Genomic DNA, 23,805 nt, shown 5'->3' with positions numbered 1-23,805 from the left:
AGCGAGCAGGGCAGGGGCAGGTCCTGGGGCACCCGGCTCCATTTCAGTTTCCTTATGAATAAAACAATTCTGCTTCAAATATCTGGTCATGCTAATTCATCGAAAGAAGCTCAATTAGTTCTTGCTAATTCGTAGCTGCATAACATTACTACTCAAGCCTCCCTTGGCTTAAGCATCTTTTTTTAAATCCATATATAGTTACAGAATGCCTGTGTAGCAAACTTGCTGATGTAGCTGAGCTCTTTCCTTTGGAAAGTCTGACATGTGAAGCAGCTCTGTAAAAAGTTAAAGAGGCAGTATCAAATGTACTTGCAAAAATATTTTTTTTTTCGGTATTTGTGTTTACCATGTGTTGCTGATGGAATAGAATTTCAGGAGCCTGTAAATGATCTCTTTCTTTATGGATCTGGCCCATCCTGCAGCAAGTTGGTTACCTGAGAGTTTAACTTCAAGAAAGTGCTCTAAGTTAAGCACAAACTCTGCATTTTCTGTACTGCACACACGTATAGCAGTTTCTTTTGCAAAATAAGATGATAATGTTCTACAAAATTATATTAAAAATTACCACGTGAGAGTAATACATGCTTGTGCAATCACATCTGAGGTGTGATGGAGTGTGCAAGCTTTTTTTCTGTTCTTTCTCAGACAGCACATGAGATTTGCTATTATACACCTCAGCTGGAAGGTATTGATTCCCTTTTCAGACTGGAGCAATTAACCAGCATAAGTAGCTTCTTCTGAAGCGAATTAAGATTAAATCACAGGGTCTAAACTAAATTCATTCATTGTATTCTGCCCGATAAAAAAGACAAAAAAAGGAAAAAACTCACCGTTATCTCAAGGATGGCAATGGCTTTTAATGTAGATGAGTGATTTTGTGGCAGCTCTTTGGTTGCAAAATCACTGTGGCATCACACAAGCCTTGGGCAGATCTGATCCAGAACAGTTTCCACATCACCAAAAGGCCCAATAACAGCTGATGGGATGTTATCAATTTATTATACTAATTACTATATACTATTAATAACTGAAGTTGCAGTGGCATTTTTATCTTTGCATCTACTGTTGCAGTGAACTAATTGTGGAGGGGAAATAAAGCAGAGGTGGTGTGATGAAATCAAGACATCTTGAGGCTGAGCAAAGGATGCAGCCTAGTTCCTGACCTTCGTGTGTGTGCTTAGCTTGAATGTAGATCTGCCCAGATACCCGTTGCTCAGGAAGACACTTGTGATCATGCAAGTTACTAGAAAAAAGTTAAAAAGAATTGGAAAATCATAGTGTTATCTCTTCTACCTCCTTTCCTGCCAGGTTTGCTGAGCATCCCATGCATAAAGGCTGTGCTACTGAGCCGCCTCCTCCTCCTGAAACAAAAACGTGATTATTTATCATCTCCACTGTCTTTAGACCGACTGCCTTGGCTGAGAGCCCAGGGAAGAGGGGACACTGGTTGCTGTGCTCCTTTGTATTGTGGCACAGGGCTGTGCCCCCGCTGCTGCTGGGAGCCCATGCCAGCAACACTGGGATGAGGGGCAACAGTTCTGCAACACCCAGGGGACAAGGGTGACCTGGGCACCAACACGTCTGTTATGACCCTGAGCAGTCACAGACATATCTCACTGTGTCACATGCAACAGCAAAAGACTTGCACACATCTGCCAGATTGCATTAAAATAAAAGGAAAAAGAATAAAAGAAAACAGGAAAAAAAAAAAGGAGGAAAAAGAATAAAAGAAAAAATAAAAGGTAAAAAACGAAAAAGGAAAAAGAAAAAGAGAAATGGAAAAAGGGAAAAAAGAAGAAAGAAGAAAGAAAAAAGATGTTGCTAGTATAACAGCCATAGTTTTTCTTTTTTCCTTCTTTTTTTGATGGTGTTGTTTTAAAATTAGTCCTATATTAGATTACAGTGAAGTATTTCCCCAGATCAGAGCCATGTGCATCAGTTTTCCCCTCTACTTTGAAACAGATGTTTGTCTTCCTTATTTCAAGGGAGAAAATCTTGCGTTTCCCTAGCTGTGTGTCTGTGTGCTGTCACCAACACGTACCGGTTTTGGTGTTGAAAGACTGTTCTTCTTCCCAGACTACCAAAGTGTACTGCATAGGATGATCAGTTATTTATGTTCTTTGATACTTATATTAACTCATAATTTACTGCTTGGTTGTCTCCCTTACTTGATCTCACAGGGGTCTGCAGGTGGAAAAATTTTGAGAGCCTGCTCTGCCAACTCAGGGCAAGTGGTGAAGACAACATGAGTTGAGAATCCCTCACTTTTCCCTAACTTGACATTTTCAGGAAAATGCCATTGATTTGCTCTATACCTGTGTACAAGCCACTGAATTTTGTGTACTGTTTGTATTTTGAAAGCTCACGGGCGCTTCTTAGCACCTTATAGGCCAAGTCTTTGCAGGAACACAGCTTATCTCATGCTTCTGGAACTCAGGTCCTAATGTAAAAATATGGATTATAAGTATCAAGGTCTGATGAAACCATACGGGATGAAATATATCTTGATCAGATATGACAGGGTTCTCACCTTATGGGGTCCCGTTTCTGGGACACAGACCATCTCTAGTGCCCTCTTAGCTCATGGACATTGTTGATTCTTCTGAATGTAACTGTAATCCAAATAAAGAATAATAGTTACAACAACATTGTGCTATACGAGCCATAGGGTAATTCAGATGGGAGGTCAAATACAAGTGTGAACGTAGGAACAGAATAAGACAAAAACATCTAATAAAAGGGTCTGAAATGCTTTGTTGGAGCATCTGAATTTCAGCATGTTTTCACTGAAACCAAGACAGGGGTTTGTGGCTCCCCAGATTAGCAGTTCCCCAATGCTATGGCAACTAATTCTCAGTTGAGATGCAGACATTGCAAAAACCATTACTCGTTAGCAACAAAACAGTATAAAAATGACTACTCCAGTGAGTGACTTTGCTAAAAAAAGGTTCGGATTTGTTTTGGTTTAAGTCAAGCTAAACTTGATGAAAACATAATTTCCTGCAGGCTGGAAACTGAGCTTCTCAGGGAGCTCTGAAAAGGAATTTTGGATTCCCGAGGTTGGCCCTTGGCTGCTGGAAGGACCAAGGCCTGTAAACCTTTCCACGACTTGACTGCACGTCTTCTTTTGCATGATACATCTATCAAAGACTGACACCCCAAAATGCCTTATGAAAAATTTTACAGGAGATCATATCTTATTAAATAATCATTCATAGTAAGAAATCATATAGATCTATTAAAAGACCACCCTTCAAAGGCAACCTGGTTTTTGGTCAGTTCCCAGAGTTGCTGGTGAAAGCACGTCCACATACTGGCTGGTGCCCGAGGAGAGGGCACCAATTAAATTTCCATTTCAAAGGCCAAAACGGCACTTAAGCCTTGCCTAACGCTCGTGCTGGTCTCTGTAAGAAAAATTTCTCCTAAGAATCCAATACTCATACAAAAAATTGTTTCTTGGATATCAGATGATACCCACACATAATGATGAAAGCCTCTGGATTAGAGACAATGATATCATTAGTTAACATAGTGTTAGGATTAGAGCTGAAATAAACCTACGTGCATCTCAGTTGCATTGGTATTCCTTTTCCAATATTTCTACCCTGAGGTACGCTAGGCCTTGTTTAGGGCTTTTGTTATAAAGTACCTGGAAACTTGTGCTTATGAAATTCTGATGGTTCCAATTTTTGACTGGGCCATTTTGTTTGTTAGTTCTCTACATACAGTGCAGGTTAAAAAATAATTGTTTAGGAAAAAAGTTATCTTACAAATGAGTGAAAATTAAGCTCAGAGTGTCACCTCAAACTGATGAATACAGCAGCCAGATAAATCTACTTAACTGTCAAGTATTTTTACCTCTCCACGATAAGACTGCTACACTAAATTTCGTTATTTGATTACAACTGTTCCAACACCCATCTAGAATATTTAAAAAAATGAGTTAGAGAAGCTATAATACAAAGGTCTTCTGGTTTACAAATACATCTTTTGATGCCAGTAATGACTATTCCACAATCCCAAATCTGTTACAGTGATGGTTGCCAGTTGCCATCAGAGTGATGTATGTTATCAGAATGCATTTGCTCTCATGTACATCTTTGAAGCTACATGACACAGTTATACAAATTTTTACCTAATATTAATTTGCCAGAAAACAAAATAATAACCAAGATTTAAATCATAAATTGGAATGAAGAGAGTTGCAAAGGAGAGCTTATTCTTTAGAAACAGACGGAATATGTAGCTCACATACTTCTGCGTTCTTTAAAGGTAGACATACCATTTCAGATTTGACCTAGGCCTTTATAAAATATTGACCCATTTAGGTAAACTGATATACATGTTTAATACTTTAATGGAGATTAGGGGAAGCAGAAAGAACACACTTTCATTGTCAGGCAAGCAGCTGAAATTCTGGTTAATACATACTCCTTAAATTTTTAAGGTAATTTAGAAGTTTCAATTAACCTGGATACTGAAGTTCAAACCCAATTAAATCATCAAAAGGTTGTAATTTTTCATGATCCCTGACAAGCCTCTTGCATGCACTAAGCAGAGTTGGAGAACTGGAAAAGTTTTGAGATTCCCAGTGGAAAGAGTAAGTATTGCAAGATCTAAACAAACTTACGAGGAGAGCGGATTTCAACTACAAATAACATTTTTGTTGATGACTGATGTTGTTGACTTGTTTGTCTCCAGCATAGTCACCCTGTCTCAACCATCTCAAAAAAACCTCATTGTATCGTTAGGATTGCATCATTTGTTATTGTAAGGAAATGTTTATTTATGATTTTAGAGGTAAAATCTTACCCCTAAAGTCATCAGCAAACCTTACGTAACTCAAGATAAGTCTCTGTCTAAAAATACTTAAGTGTTGCTAAGAGGTAGTAACAGGTCCATGAGTGCTTGTATTGTAATAAAATAAGAATATAGAACTTAAACGAGACAACTTGTCGAGTTCTTCAAGAACTGTTCACAGGACTAATATAATTTAATATTTTCGTTAGTGATTTTGGCACAAAGACCTAGAGGATATTAACAAGATATGATGGTTCCCTAAAACTGGGAGTCATAATGAATACAAGGAGGATAAACAAGAATTTCTGACTTGCATATTGAAATAGAAACAGGATTAAATTTGGCAAAAACACGTACTCTGGAACCCAGAGCAAGAATTCCTGCCTTGAACTTGGAACTCAGCAAATTAAATGGCAGAAGAGGAGAAAAATGTTTGGATATTAGTTGATCACAGGATAACTAAACCACTCTAACTCAGCTGTGGAAGAATTTGAGTGGAGCCCAGTATATTTCAACCAAGATATTTTGAACAGAAACAAATAAGTAGTGTGATTGTTAAATTATTAGCTGGATTGTATCTTGAAGTGAGTTAACAGAAATTTCCTGTTAAAGCAAGATTATTTCAAATTTGAAAAGAAAAGCTTAAGAACAGAAAAAAATTTGTCTTGTGACAGAGGCTGGAAAACACTAGCTGCATGAAGCCTACTAAAATGAAGCCTGAGAAGCAATATAGCTGCTTTCCATAAATACACTATGAGCTAAACTTTAGAAACATATGAGAACCATTTAAGCTAAACTTCTATATATACACACATACATATAGCAAATAGGCCCAAAGTGGATGGAAATGAGCCATCAAAGAAGAGAAGTTCTTGAACATGCTCCCAGCAAAACGCCACGGGCCAAGGACTGAAATAATTCAGAAATGAAGGTTGAGCAGCTCGTGAAAAGAATTATATACCATGGTTATCCCTTGTAATACGGAGCTGGTTTCCACGAGCCAGAGAAATGATGGAGACTGTGGTCCAGGTTATTGCTGAGCTCATCCAGCTCATTTTGATGCGTGAAGGAGAATCCCAGAAACCAATCAACGCAGCACCATTACTCTGGATGGCTCATGGTGTCGAGGAGCAAATGCCACCAGGGCATGTGGAAAAATCAGAATGTCCCAGGGGATGGATGACAATGGTTAACACTGTTAGATGCCCTAATGCTGCTGACAGGAATAGTGCCATACTGACTTGTCACCCACATGGGGGATAGGAGAAGCCTGCAAGAGGAGACGAGTTACCACTAGTCAGAAAACTGGCTGGAAAATGACGTTTGTCACTTGTGCTTTTTTCATTTTTCAACTACTTAACTTGAAAACCTGGACTTCATCTTCAAAACACAGGTGCCTGAAAAATCAGATCTAAGTTTTCTCACCCTGGACACTTCAATATATTCTGTAGGCTGGGTTCTCATACTTCAACTGAATTAAAATCAAACTGTAAACAGAAAAACCCTCTCACAAATGTCTCATTTTCAGTTGAACAAATATTTCATTTTAGGATGTATTAACAACCAAAACACTAAAGCTTCACAACATTTACAGTATTATCCCTGAAAGACGGTCTCTGTATCCTTAAGCGTATTTTGTCCTAGGCTCACTTTGCAGGAAACAGTACTGACGCTCAGCATACGTTATCACAGCTGAAACATCTATACCACACGCATATAATGTCTAATTCAACTAATGGCAGTAATGGTCTGTTATTCTTACTTTTATGGTCAGTATAATGAGATAACTCACTTTTTTTTACAGGAAAATTCTGTTGTGTGTGTGGTTTTTTGTTTGTTTTTATATATATGAAAATAAATACTGGAGGAATCTGTTTCTCTGCTGTCTTCTGAAAGACTGTGCCATCCCTTGTATATAAATATCTCCTTCCCTCTTCTACTTTTTTGCTCCTACATTCATTCGCGACCCAAGACAGGCACCAGTGCAGCTTTCTTCCAAATGTTTCGTCACAATTTGGTACATCCATCATGACTGCTACTTAAACCCCTCAATTCACAATGTAGCTCTAGTTTAGACATCTAAACAGCCAGTGTCTGCAATGGGCATGGATATGGCATGACCTCACAAACTCTCTATCCACAACTACCAACAGGGGCACAGCAAAGAAAGTTTAACACCAAAGCTCTCAAAAACATATAGCTACTATATTAGGGATTTATATGTAACATATAGTATATAAAACACATCTTGTCAGCAGATTTTTCCTGCCTTCCACAGGTGACTGTGATTCCATACACAGCTTTCTATCTTTCCCAAGAATGACTGAACACTCCTGCGTTACTCCTTCCCCACCCTGCCTTTGTCTCCCTAGCAGAAAATAATTGGCTATAATTATTAAATAAATCACATTGTTTTGATTTGGCCTTGTGTGCCAATAATTAGGAATTTAGATTCTTGTTTGATTAGGTTTATTTGCAGCTACAAAAATACACGACCGTAGCAATTTACATTTGAATGCAAGCTGTTTTATGTAATAAAATGTAGACTCTGTCTGTTTGGCTTGATTCATTGGTTGCTTAAAAAGCTGTAACTATAACTAAAATTATACACAAGCTTTACCAATAGAGCAAATTAGCTAAAATCCCTTGGTTGTTCCCTATTTGAACATTTAGTTAACATAACTGGTTATGAAATTCCGTATTTGTAATTGAGCAGATGTGGTTTAAGGCAATTTCTAGATTGCATGATTTTACATGAAGTTAATCTATGATGTCTAGACTTTCTTTCCCACATGACTCTAGTACAGAAGGTTTTGACCAGCACTGTCCCAACCTGCATAATTTACACATCTGCAGTGTATTTTCACTGTACACAGGCCAAGTTCCTGTGTAGACTGATCTTTGCCAAAGAACTTTTCCAGTCGTTCTTGTTTGATCAGTCAAGCCATGGTTCTAACACTGATTCCCTTATTACTACAAAACAAAAGGAACCAAGCACAAATTCGCTGGTTAATGTTTTGTCCATTGAAAGCATAACATAATCATCTGATATTTTATTGTTTTTGTAAAATATTTTTCTAAATTTGTGGTTAAAAGTGATTTAATTTTCAGGCTGTTTATGGTACTAAAAGAACAAATCTGCTTCATTTCTCAGTAGTTATTTACTTCCTTCAGATTTCTTGTAAAGAGATTCCTGGCTGTTGAGACAACACAATTACACCTAAATATGTAGAACATAAGGTGAATCTTTGGTTCAGGCATTTCAGAACAGACAATTTTAAATGTACTGCCAAAAATAACCAGGCTTAAAAGATACTTGCAAAAACTATTTTTAAAGAAAATATTGATGATAAGTTTAATCTTTAATATCATCTCATCTGCAGATTTTGATGTCATTTGAAGGAAAATATACAGAATTATGAAAATGTTTTATTTGATATTAAAATTACTTACTTTGTGGAAAGCAACAGACCTACTACCTTGGATTTAATTTAATCTGCAACTTTGTGCTTTCATTTCACTTTGCTTACTTTGGTCTCTTGGGCCCACTTAAAGAGGCCAGGGACAATACTTCATGATCAAAATGCACAAGGGATTTTATCAAAAATATGACTTTAAAAGACATCAAATTACTTTGGTCCCAGGGCTTGGTCCTGATGTGTTTCTTAACAGTTTTTTTCAGATAGACACATTGCATTTAATTGGCTGGGTTGCAAACCTTGAAAACAGGATATAAGTACTGTTGGTGCTTATATTTAATTAGGATCCTCCTGTAGCTCACATAGCTCAGACTCTTTTGGAAAACAAAGGTTAATGTTGCAGTTCATAGGTGTGAGTTGTAATACTTCATATTACTAGAGTAATCCAAGCAACCCACCTTTGACTTTTGACTGCGTGTTTCACCAGCAAGAAAAGGAAAATGACAACTAACCCTGAGGATAATGACAATTTCCAGCATAGTGAGTACTCGCTGAGGAATCACGCAAAGAGAGAGGGATGAAGCATATCTGAGGAAATGATATATCTGCTTGCTGATTCCTTCCCCCATCTCCGGAGCCAAGCTCTGCATTGCTGTTCTAACGTGCCTGGCTGCATCTTATCTACCTTTTCTGCCAAATCTCTGAAGTTCCTCTGGGGTTCCTCTGGCAACTCGAGATGATGAGATACAGCAGATGTCTTTCCTGTGAGATTTCTGGTGCCTTTTCACAGACTCAGGACGTCTGGATCCCACTAGCCCATTTTTGCTAACCTGAGAAAGAACCATGTCCTTTCCAGCCCCCAAAGCCACCCTCCTGCAGCACCCAGGACTTGATTATCCTTAGAAACAAGTATTTCCTACTTCATGATCTTCCTGACACCAACATTGGCAGCACCAAGTGCTCCTGGAACAGGCTTTTCCAGGAGAAGAGGATCAGTTTAGTTAACAGCCCTCTGGGTTCCTTTGGGTTTCAGAGTGACATGAAACCATACCTTATAGAGCTGTTGCTATGGTTTAAACAACCTGTTTCTTATGAATATATATTTTTAACTAACTGATTGTACTGCTGGCATGGTTTTCCAGCCTTAAAAAGTCTGTGTGCCAGTCACCTCCTCCTCAAATCTGCTTTCCTACAGGATATACATCCAGCTCTCGGGATTCAGAAAGACCCACCTGCATACTGCACTCTGAGAATGCTACGTATGTATATGCAGGTATATATAAATGTACACATATAGATTCATAAATGTATAAGATGGTCTTGTTGCTGTCTGTAATCCGAGGATACTCTGATAGATCCCATTTACTTTATCATTTAAATAGAAAGAACTGATATAATCAAGTAATCCGTGCTCTAATCACAAACATCTTGCTTCACAGCACAGTTACAAGCCACATTTTTCATGATATAACACATGCAGAATGAGCCATATGTCTGCAAAACAAGGCACGTAAGTCATTATGTAGAAGCAGTCTCTTTAATTTTAAACATAATTCACAAGAACTCTTGGGTACTTAATCATCCCTACACCTCTCCTACTTGGAAGCAAAACACACTGGGGTCAGATCCAGTCACAGCCCACGATAATGCAGCTCCCATTAGTTCACTATGATTACATCTGTGCGAATGCTTTTCAAAATCTCAAGACAAAAGCTCATACTACAGATTGTTTCAGATCATAAACCCCAGGTTACTGATGTGTGGCATGCGGGAACATGCAGCTCTTTCTCCACCGCAGCCACCCACTCATCTTCTATCTTGCTAGACAGATCCATGGTGGTTTCCTCATTAGGGTAAAAGCTTATCTCTCCAGGCTGGCCATAAAACCTTCCTCCTCTGGGGCAGCAAAGGTAGGTCAGAACAAGAGTCCTTTATTTTCCTTGGTTTCAATGATAACATATTCTTTTGGCACAAAGCGATGGCAGTTTCCCCCCAGCCCCTCTGGCACACAGGCCATCCCACTATCTGCACACAGTGAGAAATGGAGATTTCCCCCCTCTCGCTGGAGCTCCAGCTAAACACAAGGGCTACATTAGCTGCAAATTTATCTTTTCCGCAGTTCCTCTCTTATTTTAAGTCCTCCCTGGGATATTATCTAGGCCCAATCTGAAGTTACCAGCTTTTTGGTAGAAATGATTAAAATTACATATACAGAGCTAATAGATATGCATATGAACATGGACTTAGAGGTATCTTTGACTGTCACAGAAACAGGAGGTTCTTCCTTTCATGACCTGCCTTCAACCTTGAAGACATTTTCCAGGAATAATAAAGCTTCTGTTTATTTTACTAACTTGATGATATGGTCACCTAAGTATAATAAACAGAAGCTCTCCTACAGAAAATGCAAGTTAATATTTTTAAAAGGTTTCTGTCTTTTGTAACAATCATAAATGATAGTTAAGTTTAGAATTACTCACCTAAACTACACACAGCATAAAGAATTGCCTGCATATACTGAGCAGTAAAGTTCACCTGCACAGGGATGCCAAAGAATGCCCAGGGAAGTAATGAATTGAGAAGTAAATCCAAATTTCTGTAGAGGAGGAGAACAGCGATGCTCAGGAACTGCCCATCCTTTTGGGCTACGCTACCCTGGCAGTCCATGTGCTCTTCTGTTTGCTCGTGATACAAAACTACCTATAATACATATGCACCAAGGCCTAATTTTCTCTGGTTTCTCACTTTTGATATTCTCCCCAGTCATTTGTGACAGCAGCTGTGTTGCTTCAAAGGCTCTGAGGAAAAGGTCGTCTCTGTAAACTCTGGTCTTGCAGCAAGACCTGCTTTATTGCTAAGGCTCCATGGAGCCCTAGTGTGGTCTGACCGGCAGATTTTTTTTTGTGTGGTTGAATATCTTGTGTTAAATTATACAATAGACACTTTAGTTGATGCTTACATGATGGGTCTTAGATAAGTCCATGTGGGTAAAAACTTTGCAACAACAGCAGGGAGTCACAACCTTTCGGCTCTACAGTAAAATTTGCCAAGGGATATCCTTTATTCTTGATTTACATCATCACACTTCAAGAGCTTTTTATGATGGCTACAATAAAGATTAAATTTGTTTTCACAGATCTCACTCGCTCTGCCATACTTGAAGCTCTCCTGACATCATTTAGAAGGACAGAATTTAGAACAGTTGGGAAGTTGAACTTCTCTGTATTGACATTTCTGAGAAGTGTCAATTGAGGAAGCCAGATGCAGAATTAGGTGTGAAATGCCAACATGCCTGAAGGCCTTCTCTGTGCCACTGTAGTTTAGTATTATTTGCCAAATCTAAATTCCTACTTAAAATAACTTATCTCAATCTGTAAGAGCTTTAGAAGAAGAGGACCATGATTGTCAGTGAGAGTAATGACATTTCAATTTGTTATAAGGAGATGAGATGGAAAACTTTATTTTTCTTTTTTGATTTTGTTTTGTTCTGCTCTGTCAGGTTTCAATCTTCTGTTGCACAACTCCACAGTATTTAGAGACGATTGAATGCCTCACATGGTCTATTTCCTTCTTTAAATATCTAATTGGGTAAGGATACAGACAAATGTAATACTTTGCTCAAACTTTGCTTGGACCTGGCTGCTCAATTCCTTATAAATAATCGAAATAAAAGCATGTAGGTAGGTCAAGATAAGGTTCCAAAACTTTAGGTTTTTATCCTAAAAACATAAGTGCAGGTATATGCCTTCTTTCCTCATGCAGTTACAGATCGAGTGCTTCATGTATAAAGCCCTGGCAACCCCTCATGTTTCTACAGCTTTCGATATTGGACTGATGGGTTTTTGCTTTCCTTTAGAGCCAAGGACAAGTACAATTCAAAACTGGCTCTTGCACTTCCCTCTATTTTGAATACCAGAAGAAATATGCCAGCAGAGCCTCCAATTTGCTGTTAACCTTTAGAGATAACTTATTCCTTATGATGATGGAACAATCTCAGAACCTGGATCCACAGAAATCCCAACTGCTGTTGCACGTTTACGTGCCATTAAAATCTGTTTCACCTGAGATGTCTTGTTCTGAAGCAAGTTAATTACACACGAACTGTGAAAACTTGCAGCTCAAGGCAAAATGGGAGTGTTGAGTATCGAAATGCTTGTTCACCTGTTTAAACTGCACTCAGAGTGCCAGTGATCCCATTGAGCAATGAGCTAGAAGTGAAGAAATGAGGCTTTATTTCTGGTCTCAGCCCATTGTCCTTCAGCATATAGATCAGTGCCAGAAAAGTAGCATCCAGCAGAACACATGAAATTGCCGGTGAGCCAGCATTGAAGCAATGTCAGCCCTGGACTCTGGGACAGGCCTGTCGCCTCTCCAGCTGTTTCCAAGAGAGGGGGGAGAACCAGTTCACCTCCTCAAACCCGTCTCTTTTCTCAAGAAAGGATAACAGATGCAAGAACCATTGCCATGCCTGTATTCCAAGCCTGCATCACACAGTAACGCAGGACAGATGCCACTTCAGGTACGTTACAAAATAAGCAGGGTTACAGAAGTACGCTTTGCAAGCTTCTAGGAGTGCTTAGAACTTAAACATGTACCCAGATCCAAATCCTAGCTCGTGATATGGAGAACAATACCTGCCACTTTAACAAGTGAATGAAATAACAAAAGAAGCCATACTGAGTTAATCTGCAGTTGCAAACTACTAGCCATCCATTGGCATGGTAAAGCTGCATAACAGATTGAAGAATATTAATGGCTTTATGATTTAAGCCTCAGGGTTATAATAGCCCTGCCAGAGGCTAAAATCCCAGGAGTGTCAACTCTCCCTTCTGGAAAGAGAAAATTACTATTAAGCAGTTGGTTTTGCCTGATTATTTTAAAATAAAAGGTATAATTACATGTCTGAGTCCAAAGCACTTTCTTTAAAAAGAAGGCAGATTAATTTTACTTTCCCTTTCCTCTTTGTTTTGCAAAATGGTTCTAACAAGTCATTGTGAAACGTGTAGAGAGCCCAAATGTGACTATATACATATATCTGTACATGTATATATGCATATAAGCACATATATGATTTTGTATTAATGCTCCATGAGAATAATGTATCATTCCCAATATTATAGAAGACATATTGTGGCTTCAATACCCTTGCAGATACGACAGTAATTAGTTGGGGCTAAGTGCATAGGGGTGTGGAAGGTGTTGCAGATGCTGCATGTACAGTGGTGTAAATCTGCACAGGAGTCAGGTTGAGCGAACACTGGGGCATCGCATGCTTCTCCCTGGGTGCCAGCTACTCTCGCCAGATTTGATTTCCCATCCTTCGACCAGGTCCCAGCTGCGGCTCTTAGCTAAGCCCAGGCAAAAGTGGGAGACGTCAGAAAGTCTGAGCTCAGTTTAGAGGGGCTTATCCATCTGGCAAACACCCTCACTCCAGCGGCAAATTGTCTTACACTTGGCCAGCAGCCTTGGGGGCCAGACGCCAAAGCATAGAGGATATTTCCCCAGCAGCAGCTAAGCTGATGACTGCAGATAGAACTCACGTTGCCAGCCCTTCAGTTGTTTCATGTCTAGTGAGAAGAGCTCCCACAGCTGCCTTGTCCTCCTAGATGCTTTTGACTGACACTCTACAACATTGCAGGAAAACTTCTTACAGTTTTCTGCTACAGAGTTGCCTCTCTTTATCACTTTAAAGTGAAACAAATGCTTATGCACCATCCTTTATTTTTCTTTTGTTGTTTTGATTTCAAGACAAAGTTGTGCTGCCTGATCAGTGTTACAGATCCCTTTCTTTTGAACATAACCCTCTTAAAACTCATCTTGCACAAGCAGCACTTCTAGCACCATCTTTTACGTTCTGTAAGATATGGCACAGGAAAGTTACTGACCTAACTGCTAGTTCCTCAGGAACATACAGAGCATTATTGTAACATGTAAGTGAATGAGGTTTTTGTCTGTCACTTATTTTCCTGCTTACATATAAACCTCAGAATTCAAGGGGCTGAAACTAATATCAAACCACTGTTTCCCCCCGACACTGCAATTATGCATTATCCATAACGGATTGAACAAGTAATGACATGAAATTTAATATCACTCTGGGGCTGCCATGCATTATTCATTAAAAGCTAAAGGTCCTAATAATGTAAGCATGAGCACTGCTGTCAACTTTCCTAATGAAACCATCCCCCTGAAGCCAGCAGGGCAACTTCGCAAGGTAAAATTTCACAAATATTTGCAGTTTCCGGGCCTAATTAATTGTGCAGTTTCTAAGTTCATTAAAAAACAGAAGACAGGAACTCCCAGTGACATTTTATAGATCACAGAGTGGTCAAGATCTGCTGGTGTCACATAACTATCCCTGATGAACGTCTCCTTTATCTTTAACAGGATGGGGCACAGAGCTGCTGGTAGAGTTTGTGGCCAACCAGCAGCAACAGAGCTTCTATGAGGCAAATTGAGGCTTTCATCTAATGTCAGCAACTTCCTATCACCCCCTCTATAAACTACCATGAACGCTTGTGTCAAAGTAAATGTCTGGAAAACCATGCCTTTGCTCTCCATGTGATTTGCATGAGTTTATTGTAGATCAATGCATACTAAACAGTAAAGATGGTGATAGTAATTCATTTTAGTTGTCTAATATCCTCTTCAAGGATCACAGCATAATAACAATAATAATTAAGAAAAAAATCCAAACCCTTGAAAATAGTAGTATTGTCTTTCTATGAAAACCTCCTGTCTGTCAGTCTCGGTCATTAACAGCTCTTGTGACTTCCTGTGATATTTCATAAAAGATTATGCCCCAAACCATCTCCCACTTGGCAGTAAACATGTATTAGTTGAAGATATTGAGCTGTGAAAATTTCACAGAAAATAACCACCCTGGTACTCATGCAAGATTGTTTCAACATCAGATTATGAGTTGCAAATATTAGATAAACTGTGCCTTCATCACTAAACCAGCTCACCAGCACTAATCAAATCAAACTCTCATGCATAATCACATACTGTTGATTGATTTAATTCCTGGAATAGATTCAGAAAACAGTCACTAACGTGTCGAGCATTTACAAATGATCCCATTCAACAGCAGAGGAGAGTGTTTGACTTTGTTTCCAGCTTCCAGAGCAACAAGCAAATCAAAAAGTGCTTGTTTCAGCTAAAATATGACAACCTTATTACACGGTACTTTCTCTGTACCTTTGTATTTTTTCTACAGATCAGAGACCGTGTTCCCAGCATAATACAAGTTTCCACAGAAATTTGTGTTCAAAGATTCTAGAGACATTTACAGCAACGTGATGAGCCCCAACAACAGCTCCCATCACTGTCCTCAGTTTTGCACACTGTGTGTTAATCTATTTATGGCTGCTATTGAAGTCAGTCAGACCCAAACAATGCGAACACTGGCCAACAGCAAGCTCTGTCAAAAATGTCCCCTGGCCCAGAAGGTCACTCTCCCAGCAGATCTGGTCTAAACAGGACAAATGAGGCAGGAGCTTGGCTGTCGTTCTGCAATGGAGACGCTAAAGATAAAAGCGACTCACTCAAAGCTCTGAGCAGACCCTGGATCATCTCTCTCTGCCTTGGACTTGAGCTTCAGGATTATGTTTGCTGTGATGATGGAATGAACTCTGACAGCCTAAATCAGAATAGTCCTGCCCCCAAGAATCACTTTTGCAATTGAAAACAATTGACAGTGCAGCATGGTGGGTTTTTTTCTTTTCTTTTCTGAATGAGTTATTTTGTGGTTAAGCAAAACGTTGGCCCTGCTCCAGCAGGAGGGAGCACATGGATAAGTTGCTGTCATTACATCTTGTCTAGGCGGCTGAGATGCTTTGGGAAAACACCTGTGATGCAAGTACACGTCATGCTCGTGAACTTTGCCAAAGTAAACCTCTAATCCATGTGAACGCTACACTGCTCAGTCTTTCTTTTCTTTCTCCTCTTTCATTACCAGATCCCTTCCCCACAAATTACAGAATAAAAAGTAAAGATGTACTTAACCTCAATGTAGTCCCACAGGCAGGACTTGCTCACTCAGGAAAAATAAAAAACAAACTGGAATAAACATCCTCGTATTTTTTTTGACATTCAGCTCAAATGAAACCAGCCTGAGCATGGGCTGGTGGCCAAGCGCCAGGACTGCAATGTTCTGCAACTGGAAACACTCATCTCTGAGTTTCTGAACTTGAGGTCTCGTTATTGCTCTGCGGTGGCAACTCATTGGGCAACTGCTGGGCTTCACAGAGCACATTCCTCTGGTTTGTCTGGGGCTGGTCTTGGGCAAAAATATGCTTTAAAGTGAAGGCTTCGAAAGAAGACAAAGGGGAATCCTTACTCTCCCACGAAACATGTTGAGGATTGTAAACTAAGAATATCAAGACTAGAGTATGTTCTGTGTCCAGAGACACGTGGTCTCACTCTGCACGAGCTGTGGTACGATGAGGTGACAAGGCTTAATCCTGCTCAGTCCCTTTGGCACCAATTTGCTATAAAACAGCAGCTGAAATTCTTCTGGGTGCCGAGCAAACATCTAATTCCGAAACTAAGTGCTACAGTCCCAAAGACAGGGAAGGCAAGGTGGTTTAGAGGCATTTGTATCTTGTTTACTGTAATGGTACAGCTGAGAAACCTGCCAAAGGCCTTCAGGATGATAAACGGGCCTTACTAAGCCAGCAGGAAAATGATAGGTTTAAATTTACATATTAATAAAGGAAAAATTTGCAGAGGTATGGGGCATGATGCATGTTACGGGAAGGGAGATGTAATTTGTGGCAATTTTTAACAGATTGAAGCAAAGGAGGAAAAAGTGATAATTAGGAAATCTATTACAGTCCCCATATATGTGTTAGTGTCAGAGATTTTAAAAAGAAATGCAATTATGAGAATACACATAAAGAAGGTATGAGTAATGGAGGATTTTAATCATTACAGAAAACAGCTGGTTTTATTTTTTCTGTTCCAGCTAAATAACCTCTGGCAGTCGAACGGTGCATACACACTATGGGGACGTTTCTCCTATCATAATCAATACTTTTTGTTATTTGCTTCCTATTAGACCCACAAAGTACTGGACATCTCCAAAGAAAGAAATTAATGATTCCGGCCTCAAGATGCTCAGTTTCTTTGTAGATAATATAAAATTAATTTGCATTGGCTCCTTGCATTTGTGAAGAGCGCTCTATTGAATAAATAAGAAGACGGAAGTGCTTCTGAAATAAAAACCTTTTAATTGGTTTCTAAAGGAGATCCAATTAAAATTCTGTCATGGTTGTACCCTATTAGCATTTTAGCTGGGAGCAGCAGCACAAGCCTTGACATACAAGTTGCAGATGGTAAAGGTCTAGGAGCCTTTGCAGCAACCACCCCAGTCTGCTCATCTATTGTACCATATTACTTGCTAACTAGACATAACCCATTTTATATCAACCCTGTAGGCACATGCACTTCAGTGTAGTTTTTGAGCAAGTAAAATAAATACCTAAAAAAGTATCAAATCATCCAAACCAGGTACTGGTTTGCCGTGGGTTGTTCTGGCTATAAAGTGATCTGCATTTTTGTTACCAAAAAAGTGAGCACCACAGAAGATCTGCTGTTTTCTGCATTATGATTACCATGGACCTAATACAAAGTTCATTAAATTCACTGGACTGCAGCGTCCTGCCTTTCAACTCATACTACTTTATGTGTTTGGGTAGGAGGGAAAGCAGAAGAGATTTAACCAGTTTTCAGTTCAGGAAGACAAAATCTAACTTTTGTTGTATATGAAGCAATGAATATCCCCTACTCTTTCTGATACTGGCAAGGATTTCTTTCAAATGAGGCAATAAGGCACAAAAACGCAGGTTTTGTCTTCTGCAAAGCTCTGATCACCCTCAAGACCTGTGATACAAATAAGAACACAGTTATCATACTCACGCTAACATGTGATGAAGTCTAACACTTGTCATTCCATTAAAAATATCCTGTGCTACAGGTAGTGACATAACCTCATGGAAAGGAAACAGGAAATAATTTACCAAATGAAAATAAAATAGATTTTTATATATTTTTAACTGTTATTCACAAACCTTCATCAGTATGGCAAAAGCCTCAGCTTCCAAAGCCATTTCTGTATGAAAGAGCATGTGGAGTTTTATACCCGAGGAATGGTTAAAACTATGAACACAAAAAAATTTTCGCATATATAAGCAAAATTATACATGCGATTATCCTATTTCAGTAACACAATCGTAACTTTTCTAATGACACAAACACCCTCACAGCTTTGGCAAAACATGATCCCAACCTCTGTATGAGTTGTTTAGGAAAATACCTTTGATTTCATTCCTGTTGGACCTGAGTAATTCTCCACCGCTGAAACTTCTCCCTATTTATTACAGCAAGAATAACTAAACGAAAATACAGATTCAAAATAACAAAGGCCTGCACCCATTTCTCTTGGCCATCATGCCAGATGAGACTACAAATCCTTGCATTTCTACTGTATCATTTAAAGAAATGTAACCAAAGGGTGCAAAAGAGTTCTTGTAGCATTTTTAAGCCAGAGTCACAACTTCGTGGTTATTGCCAAAGTGCTTTCAGGCAGCCAGTGCCCCGAGTGCACAGGACATTTATCATCTCACTTACTAAAAAAACGCCTGGGCATGCAAAATGCCAACTAAAAGCTAAACAAATGACAAATGAAAAATGAGCATTAAGTGCAGTGGTTTAAAATTATGGAAATATACCTGATTTTATTTGCTTATGATGATAAAATTTAAGAGGTTATTTTTGCAAATAATAACAACAATGAATGAATCAAGTACTAAGCATAAATGCCAAGGAAAGAAATCAGTGATACCCAACACAGGCAAATGCTTTAAGAGGAAAAGCAGCTGCTTAGAAGAATCGTGAGGTGTAACGGCTGCAGAATGCATTCGGATAAACAAAGTCTTTCTGTCTAACTTTGCAGGTATTACCCCTCTGCAAAGACTTCCAATACAACTGCATTTTAAACACATTACAAAGAGAGATGCATGTTTAATTTTACAAAGGAGAGCACTCCCTCTGACACCAAGATGGAAAGTGAGGCCCCCATGCTGCTAGGAATGTTTTTTTCTCCTCCTTTTTCATGCTGTGGCCATAAGAATTAGTATTCAGTTCAATATTCCCTAAAGTGTTGAGCACTCCCTTTTGGAGAGGGATAGCTCAGGCAAAACGGATGTGAGAATGTGTGTGACTGTGATGCCGGAGTGAACTCATTGCATAAGGAATACATGGGGTCCAAGGGAAACACTGGTTGAAACGGTATTGGAAATAGTCATGGACATGTGCTGAAATACTTTGCTGAATTTGCGACTATACATAGCATTTGGAGGAAGTTTTGCCCAAAAATCAACACTACTGTTTTTCCTTAAAAGAAAAGCAAAAATCCTAATAGTTCAAGTAAGTGCCAGAAAAAAGCCTAGAAAATGGAATAAAAATATCTCCTTCTTCAAAAGATTTCCAGACTATACAGCTTTTCTCTATAAATGGGTAAAGTCACCTCCAGAAAAGATTCCATTGTCTCTCAAAACTCAAAGTTTTTGGAATAACTATACATATACCATTACACACACACATACTATACATGCAATATATATAATACTGTATATGCAATAGTTTTTATACTAGACATACTATATAATTTTTTGTAGTAATGTAAAAAAAAAGTAATGTTTTATCCTGTTGAACATATTAACAATTTAACAGTGAAATGAGAGAGAATACAATTTAAAAAGTATTTTTTATTGTAGCATTTAATGGGAGAGACACCAAGAAATAATGGACTGTGAGGTCTAGTAATGTGTTGCATATAATAATTAAGAAGATTTAAATAAATTTCAAAATAACTTCCAGTATTTAGCAAAGAATGACATCTCCATAAAGTTCTATTACCTGTGGGCTTGATCTTAAATATAATATGCTCCCATTTATTTATCTTAAAGTGTGATCAAGGATTATTTTTTGTTTCTGTTTTATTACAACTTTAGGCATACATTTTACTTATTTGTAGGAAAAAAGTAACTAAAGTATATGGCGATATACCATAACGTATAGGAAGGGCAGCAGTTAGCGTTATATGTGGCTGCTGTTAATGGTTATTAAAGACAGCACCCAAAAACCTCAGCAGAAGGTGTGCATCATGCGATGCACCCATTGCCAAAGTACATACGTGTTTTGGAATACAGAGGAGCATTTGTGAACATTAAATCTACACAATCTGTTGGTAAATTACACCAAAACTCTCCAAAGTATGTAAAAAGCCTTGTACACCCCTTTTCTTAATTTTTGGATCTCTGTGCTTTATGAAGTGATAGAACTGGAGCATGCCTGCTCTTTTTATTGATTTTATATTATTTTTTTCCTGGATGATTTTATTACTTGAGCCTCATGCTTTTTTATTTTATTATTTTTTTAAATTTATTTATATTGTGCACATGAATGAAGGAGATTGTCGTTAGCTGGGCGAGCAAGCCAATGCATTTCAGCGAATTGCTTTCTGTTAGTAAAACATGCAGCTGGCAGCTTCTGTTCAAAGGCGTCAGAGCAACGTGCTCGTGGAAAGGATTCAACCCTTTTTTTACAGAGTCACATTTTTGGTTTGGAGGCAGTGATTTAACATCAACTTTTGGAGGTGAGATCACAACTGCAGTGTATAGCGGTTCATATCCACTGCTCAAGCACTCTGAGATAAGCAGTTGGCTATGATAAGATTAATTTATACACCCATAGTAATGAATGCTGAGCACCAGAAAAATGTGGAAAAAAAAAAAGGACTTTAGCCAGAGCTAAGTATCTGATCCATTTCCCCCCCACCTTGTGGATGAAGAAAGACATTTTGCAGATATTGGCTTGCACAAACGAATGATATATAATATAAAACAGAGCTTGAGCTCCTTGGATCAAATTCAAATGATTGTGCGCATCACTGCTGTATAGACAGGAAAGTACAGACAGCTCGGTATATGCAAAAAAACCCAAAGCCTCAGGAAGGTAATTTAATATGTATAGGGAAAATAATTTCAAAGTTTAGGTTAAAAAGATGGTAGATTAACAACCGTACAATAGGCAACCCTCTTGCATACCCCAGCTGAGGAAGCGTTTAGGGCTACGAGGACACACATTTCTCATGAGCAGCATAAGCATCTATGCAAGGGAGCGATGCCTACACTTTCAGACTTTAGGACTGAACTTCCAGGCAGGCAGAAGATGCCAAAGCTCAAACTTGTGCTCTGAACCCACACTTCACAGCAACAATATTTTGGTATAAAGCATGGCGACAGCTTTCCCCCCCCACTCCCCTCTCCAGAGTGATTGTAATCAAGGGTTGTGATGGATCCTTACAGATCTTGTCTGCCTCTAGTTTTCGGCTGTGCTTCCATTGCAGGAATGGTCCAAATCTGTTAACTTCATCTGTGTTCAGAAAGGCACAGCAGCCACTGAGATTTGAATCATCTCAGTCCAGAGAAAACATACATTTCAAAGGGATCAGCCAATTAAAAAAACAACAAAAAAAACAACCCCAAACCAAACCACAACTAACCCCAAATTTTGTATTCTTTCAAGTGGATTTTTTTTTTGTTTATTTGTTTCCAAACTAACTAATTTTAAATCCTGTTTTCTCAGTGTTAAATATACCTTTCCTAAAGCACAGAGCAAAATAAACCAACATCCTTCATACCTACACATTAAAGTTGCTTCCTCTTTACTTGCATGGACCACTAAAGCATTGCTGTGTTCTTTATGCTGCGAAAGGTACAGCTTGCACAAGGAACTGTTATATCTGGATTACATCAAGTAATATTCGCTCCAGTTCGCAGACGGCAATTTCCTTGCCAAGTTTCATATTATTAATCCCTTGGTAAGCTGAAAGGAAAAATATCTGCTTCTAAACTCTTCATAAAGCGAAGAAGGGAAATCCATGCTGGGGGAAGGGCAGGAGGGGGGAGGAAAAATCTAATCCATGGAATTTTAACCATATTTATGAAGACTGCTGTTTGAAGTAAAAGAGAAAAAGCTGGAGTAAGTTTCAGCTACTTATAAATACACTCAATTAAAATATTTACTATAAGATGGATGTTTATGAAATCAAGATAACCCCAGATTCACATTGGTGTGCCTTAAAAAAAGAAAAATTGCTCCAGATATTTTAGGTATTACCTTTCACCTACATATTGTTAAATTCATTACCTAAACTTCTCTGGCTGAATGAATGTAAAACTGACATAGATGTATGTGGAAACAATTTACCTTAGGTGAAGACATTGCAATACAGGCACGGAAAAACCGCTGAGTGTGCACACTTGCACTTTATGACAGGAGGTAACACTTGGCATGTCATTTCGCTTGTATCTTTAATATAAAATGTGCTCATTTTTTCCTTCTGAAGAAACAAGATGTGAACTTTAATTACTACAGCCCATCAGGATACGTTGACTACTATCCAAAGGCCCTTAGTAACAGCAGATGTAAGGTTTTTTGCCCGGTGGGAATCCCAAGTACGAATTCTGCAGCACGCTGAGGTCTGCAGGGGGGTGTACGTGCGGCGAGGAGAGCAGCTCGTATACAGCAAGAACAGCGGAGGTTATTTGGTTCTTCATCATCAAGATAGCATTGAGAACATGAAACTATTTAGTTATTGCATGTTTGAAAATAATAAAAATGAGAGGAAAAAAAAAAGGCTATAATCTTCTGTCATCTTTCAGGAGGCTGTGCAGCTGTTTCCAACACATTAGTCGTGCTCGGCTCAAGCTCTTAACAAGAGAATTATCTCAATGAGTGAATGAATAGTATGGCAAACTCCAGAGAGGAACTCAGCAGCAGTAAATCCCCTGCCCAGTGCACACCACTGCTGACATCGTGTCCTCAGCACCCATCATCTCCTCTTCTACCTCAGTGGCAACGTAAACATTTTTAATACCCACCATTTCCAAACTTGGGCAATGAAATTTGGATTCCCAATTTGATTTGGCATATCTAAGTAACAGGTTAGGAAAAAGCATTCACAAAGCTTCCCTATGGACCAGTTATTTTTGTAGCTGTTAAGATTCCTGAGGTATTTATGAAACTCAGACATCGATATGCAAATGCAAAAGCAGAATGAATTATTAATGGTGTAACAACTAATTAAATGACTGTCATGCAAGTCTCTGAGCAGTTTTCGTATGATGCATGCAAGTGACAGATTCAGCTGTAAGATAAGCTTCTAGTGGAGCTGTGCAAGAAAGTCTGTAGTCATAATAAATATTCTGAATAACAATGGAAGGAGATGTAATAAAGTGAGTCAGTGCTAAACTTAGATTACTAGGAAAAAGGAATAGGTGTAGATCTGCTATAGATGTTTTCTGTATCATTTCCAGTAATATACCTGATGTAAGCTAAACTCCACCCCCCCCAAAAAAAAACCAACAAAAAACCCCCCAAACAAACAGAAGTAGTAAAGAGCATTTTTGAAGGAGAAAAGTGCAAAAGGTAGGAGGGTTCAAACTCCTAATCAAATAGGAAGCTTCAATGCATTGTGTGGCTTTGCTTTAGATGAAAGGGAATTCAAGTGTTAGCA

General features: G+C 38.7%; 1 long non-coding RNA gene across 1 annotated transcript in view; it reads right to left on the bottom strand.

Annotated features, from left to right (window-relative positions):
- Window positions 1-1,843: 1,843 nt before the first annotated feature.
- Window positions 1,844-23,805, bottom strand: part of LOC139827985 (uncharacterized) — a 35,437-nt gene continuing 13,475 nt past the window's right edge. The window contains exons 2-3 of the long non-coding RNA XR_011739134.1: window positions 2,531-2,612; window positions 1,844-2,440 (exon numbers count right to left, since the gene is read on the bottom strand). This is a non-coding gene — a long non-coding RNA (uncharacterized lncRNA). The remainder of the gene's footprint in view (window positions 2,441-2,530; window positions 2,613-23,805) is intronic.

Source organism: Patagioenas fasciata, chromosome 5 (genome assembly GCF_037038585.1).
Source record: "Patagioenas fasciata isolate bPatFas1 chromosome 5, bPatFas1.hap1, whole genome shotgun sequence".
NCBI classification, from domain to species: domain Eukaryota; kingdom Metazoa; phylum Chordata; class Aves; order Columbiformes; family Columbidae; genus Patagioenas; species Patagioenas fasciata.
This window is presented reverse-complemented; position numbering and strand designations above follow the sequence as displayed.